The sequence below is a fragment of the Danio rerio genome, chromosome 8, assembly GCF_049306965.1.
Source record: "Danio rerio strain Tuebingen ecotype United States chromosome 8, GRCz12tu, whole genome shotgun sequence".
NCBI classification, from domain to species: domain Eukaryota; kingdom Metazoa; phylum Chordata; class Actinopteri; order Cypriniformes; family Danionidae; genus Danio; species Danio rerio.
Genome location: NC_133183.1, coordinates 61,429,798 through 61,435,797, shown reverse-complemented (window position 1 = coordinate 61,435,797; position 6,000 = coordinate 61,429,798).

Here is a 6,000-nt window from a genome sequence, read left to right as displayed (position 1 = left end):
ATCCTGGAGAAATCTTGCGCTGTGACTTTCATCAGCAGCCCTAAACTGGAAAGGCATGTCACAACCGGGGGTAAACACGAGGCTTCGCTCCATCCAGCGGGGACAGTTGTTTTATCATAATTTTTCTGTGAGCTTTACAACCCATTAGCCTTTTCAGATCCGTGTCGAGAGCCACAGTTGCTTGGAAACAATTTACACAAGTCACGCATGAAGACAGGAGCTTAGCACTAAACACTGTTTACACTTCCCTTTTTAAGCAGTATAGTGCTTTTTTAAACTCTAAACATATTGTTATTGCTTAGTGGAGGTATGTCACACGGTAAAAAACGCTGTGATTTCAATGGTCAAAATTATTTAGGGAAAATAAATTATAGTATATGGTTAATAACCAGAAATTATATGGTGAACCCACTTTAAAACTGTGAACACACTGCTGGTGGAGCTATTCATTCATTCATTTCTCTTTGACTTAATCTTCCTTCTCATACTTCAGCCACCACATTAAAGTTTCTGAAAACCCTGGATTGGCCAACCCAGTCACCAGAGATGAACATTATTGAGCATGGCCGGAGTAAGATGAAGGGGGAGGCATTAAAGATGAATTTAAAGACTCTTGATGAACTCTAGGGGCTCTATTTTGACGGTCCATGCGCAGAGCGCAAAGCGCAGGGCGCAAACGCTTTCAGGGCGTGTCGGAACGCATTTTTGATAATTTAAGGACGGGAAAATCTGCTTTGCGCCGTGGCGCATGATCTAAAAGGGTTGAGTTTATTTTCTTAATGAGTTATGAGGTGTGTTTTGAGAATAAACCAATTAGAGTCTCATCTCCCATTCCCTTTAAGAGTCAGCTGCGTTGCGCCATAAGCGCATTCGCTATTTACAGGACGCAAAGTAAGTCTAAGTGGAAAATCTGAGCAATTTACTAGCAAACAGTTAACAGTTTTTTTAACAGAAAACTGTTAAACAGAGCATCTACTGCGTGAGGATGAGAGATAATGGATCTACTTTCACATTCGCTCTTGGATAGGGAAACCTTTACGCACAGACATCAATTAGTCTATAAATAAATAATTGCGTTTGTTAAGCGCAAATATTAGTTTCAAAACTTTTTCTAAATTCAGTTCTAATTTCCAGCAAACGAATAAATGAACAATAATAACAAAATGTGCTCAAAAACCTGAGTTATATCCTAAAACACATGCTGTGCCTCATATGGTCTAAAACCTGCAGGTGGGCAAATCTAAGCTTGTTTTTAATAAAACAAATATAAATATGGATATAATAAATAATACTGCTAATAATAATAACATTATACAAAAGCAAATTGTTATGAATGAACTGAAAAAGCCTCCCGAGATGAAGAAGACATAAAATTTCATATTTATGAAGGCTAGAAAATAATAAGTTTTGTAATATTTTAATCCTTTATAATTATTTCCTATATCTAATCTTATTATATCCTATATATATCCTTAATATTTACATTTTTTTCATATGTAAAGATATTTGCCTGTTGCTCTCTTGTGTGTATTAAGCAGTGTGTAAGTGAGGAGCAACTCTGCGCTGGAGTTTAGACCGGGTTAGTTTTGGTCTAATGAAAAATCTATTTTAGTTTCTCAAAATAGCAACGCGCCAGCGGTCCACCTCAGAACGCCTCCCTTTTTAGACCAGAACGCCTATGGGCGCACAAATGAGCGCTAATGCATTTGCTATTTAAACAGCGTAGCGCAACGCCTCAAAACCACTCTTGCACCAAGCTGAAACTAGCAAAAGACTACTGCGCCGCGCCTTGCGCCACACTGCGCCGGGTGTATGATAGGGCCCTAGGAGTCCTGCATGAACGCTTTCTTCGCCATTCCAGAAGACTTTATTAATCAGTGATTTGAGTCATTGCAGAGATGTATGGATGCAGTCCTCCAAGCTCATGATGTCAGACACAATATTCATTCCGTCTCCACTGCAGCAGGACTTTATATTCTATACTGGACATTATTTCTGTTCAGTGATGAGACTTTTGTCTAAGCAGAGTCAGACCTTACCGTCCTAATGAAATCATTAAACATCAAGGCATAATCATATTTTATTGTGCTCAAATAAGTGTAATCTAGAGGCCTTTGCCTTTCATATGAGCCACTTCTGACACCAAATGAACAACCAGATGTTAAAGTTTGAAGACCATACACAGCGGATACCCTTCCAGCCACAACCCGTCACTGGGAAACAACCATACACCCTCATTCACACTCATAGACTTTGGCCAATTTAGCTTATCCAATTCACCAATAGCGCATATTTTTGGATTGTGGGGGAAACCGGAGCACCCAGAGGAAACCCACACCAACACAGGGAGAGCATGCAAACTCCACACAGAAATGCCAACAGACCCAGCCGGGGCTCGAACCAGCAACCTTCTTGCTGTGAGGCGATTGTGCTATTCAATTTGATACCTGGTTTAATACAATCTTTCCCAAACCTCTTAGACAAATGCAGCCAATGCTGTTGGGACCACAACCACAGCAATGTTTTAACTCGACTGGAACATGTTTTTCAGTAAAGAGCCATTAATAATAGAAAGCAGACTGATGCCAGTAGATCCGAGAGCATCAAAGGCATCAAAAACAGGTGGATTCACTTAATGCGGGAAAATAATACCAGAGTGTAAAACATAAAATGTAAAAAGAAAGATGAGGGATGCTTTTGGTTTACTCTTCCTCGTCTTTATTATGACTGTTTATGTATTTTAGCTGTTGAAAATTAAATGGCACAGCTGTTCCACATCTACACGATTAGTCGGTCAAACAATATCAGACGAAAAATAATCTGGGTAACATCCCTGTTGATAACACAACTAATAAGTAGGCACACACGGGAACAATCTATTTGTATGTGTAAATATGTGCTCAGCATTAATGAGCACAGCTATTACTGATCTCAATACTTCCTAAAGTGCGCTATACAATAAAATATTTGTTAATATACATTAGATTAGTTAGTGTCAGAGCCAAAATAAAGAGAAAAACTCAAAAGAGTTATTTACATTTAGTCATTTAGCAGACGCTTTTATCCAAAGCGACTTACAAATGAGGACAAGGAAGCAACTTACACAACTATAAGAGCAACAATGAATAAGTGCTGTAGGCAAGTTTCAGGTGTGTAAAGTGTAAGAAGGAAAACATTAGTAATTTATTTATTTGTCGTTGTAGTAGTTAGTGGAGGAGTCTTTGCAGATAAGTAAGGAAAGTGGAGACTAAATAGTTGAGTTTTTAGTCGTTTCATTTTCGTTTGCAGTTAGGGAGTTCATTCCACCAACTGGGCAGATTGAGCGTGAGCGTTCGCGAAAGTGATTTCTTCCCTCTTTGGGATGGAACCACGAGGCGACGTTCATTCACAGAACGCAAGTTTCTGGAGGACACATAGATCTGCAGAAGTGAGAGCAGATAAGAAGGAACAAAGCCTGAAGTCACTTTGTAGGCAAACATCAGAGCTTTGAATTTGATGCGAGCAGCAACTGGCAGCCAGTGCAAACGGATGAGCAGTGGAGTGACATGTGCTCTTTTAGGTTCATTAAAGACCACTCGTGCTGCTGCGTTCTGGAGCAGCTGAAGAGGTTTGATAGAGTTAGCAGGGAGCCCGGCAAGTAGAGAGTTGCAATAGTCCAGTCTGGAGAGAACAAGAGCTTGAACAAGGAGTTGAGCTGCATGTTCAGATAGGAAGGGTCGGACCTTTCTGATGTTATAGAGTGCGAATCTGCAAGATCGAGCAGTTCTAGAGATGTGGTCAGAGAAGTTTAGTTGTTCATCAATCGTTGCTCCAAGTCTTTTTACCATTTTGGATGCAGTAATGGTTGCCCCATCCATCTGGATTGAAGAGTTATGATGTAGAGTCGGGTTGGCAGAAACTTCAAGCATTTCTGTTTTCGTGAGGTTAAGCTGAAGACGATGATCTTTCATCCAGAGTGAAATGTCTGACAGGCAGGCTGAGATGCGAGCCGGAACCGAGGGATCATCAGGGTGAAAAGAGAGGTATAGCTGGGTATCATCAGCATAGCAGTGGTAGGAGAATCCATATTTCTAGACGATTGATCCTAGAGATGTTGTGTAGTTATAAAAATGTATAAAAAATAAATGTTTGTAGTTTTTTAATATATATTTATATTCCTAAATATGTTAGGTAACCACAATCTTATTTTAATAAATATAACTGATTAATAAAGCTGTTTTGTTTAAATGCAGCATAATATACTGTCTCTATTTAATGAGAAATGAATCAAATATTCATTTTATTTCAAAGGAGACCCCAGCTGCCAGAAATAAACCGTAAAATTATGGATTTTTTTTATAGTGTACTATTAATACTGAACTATACCCATAACTAGGCCCACACGGAATCTGCGCGCGCAGAATTCCGCAGATTTCTGCAGGTCTTTTGCCCATTATTAATTCTGTTTATTTACTTGAGTAAATGTGTAAATCTGAATTTATTCAGTTTTTATTCAGTAATTTATTACTTTTTATTTAATATATTAAGGTTTTAGTTATGATACTCCGCTGGATACTCCCAAAATAATTCCGCAGAAATCCACAGATTTTTACCAAAATTCTCCGCAGAAATAGCAAAACACGTCCGCAGATTCCGTCTGGCCATGCCCATAACCTAAGACAGACTACACAAGTAGTTTTACATAAGACAGAACAATAATGTGTGAGATTTTGCACAACAGAGCTATTTAAGTTTGAAGAAAACAAGTTTGTTGTACATTCACAAGTAAACATTGCTGTCCTTATTGTGTAAGATGGAGTTTAAGTGTAGCGTCTGGTGCATATAGACAGAAGAGTCTTTCTACAGGTGGTTTATCAAGCCCACTCACCTGTGTGAGTCACACTTCACAAATGCACATGCATTCATTCATTTTCCTTCGGCTCAGTCACATTCATCAGGGGTTGTCACAGCGGAATAAACCGACAACTACTCCAGCATAGTTTTTTACACAGTGGATGCCCTTCCAGCTGCAACCCAGTACTGGGAAACATCCATACACGCTTATTCACACACCTTTAGCGCATGTGTTTGGACTGTGGGGGAAACCGGAGCACCCGGAGGAAACCCATGCCAACACAGGGAGAACATGCAAACTTCACACAGAAATGCCAACTGGCCCAGCTGGGACTCAAACCAGCGACCTTCTTGCTGTGAGGCAACAGTGCTAACCACTGAGCCACCATGTTGCCAAAAACGCACAAAGTTTTGTTTAGTTTTATCCTAGAGATATAGAGTGATTGGAAGAAAGTGTGTGGACACAAACCTTACACACATTGAATATAAATGGGGTCATAACAATATCTCTGTAAAGAAAACATTATATGCCGTGTGTACATACGGCTTCTTATCTCATTTATTTTTCAAGAAGGCAATACCCAACCCAAATAACCCGAACGGGAAGTCTAGGCAGAACTAGAAACTTCCCTGCATCTGAAGGACATTGGGTCAACAGAAGTTAGTCAGAGAGGTGTTTATCAGCGTGTGTGTTTGCCGAGTGTGTGGGCAGTTCAGACATACTGGGACTCTCTGATAGACCGTCGTTGCAGGCGATAAGATTGGGGCCACCGCGGAAGAATCAGTCAGTTATATGCAGGATATTATCACTTGTGTTTTATTGTTTGACATCTTTTATCTGGGCTTCTGCATGCGTCCTGTTTCAGTGTTTCTGAAGGACAAACACATCAGATGGTCAAGTAATAATGTTAATTTTAGATTAAGGCTATTTCTTGTTTAATAGGCCGTTATCAGTGTAAAAGATATAATAACAAAGGTGAACACTAGTTTAATGCTGCTGCAATTGGGATTTTAATTGCATTTAATATGACGCAGTAGATGTATTAGTGTGAACATGCATGACGCATCCTTAAATTATGTGTATCTAGACCATTTCAATGTGGTCATGTTATTGGCCCATGAACATTTCCTGCCTGTTACCAAACTAATTTATTATTGTAATGAATG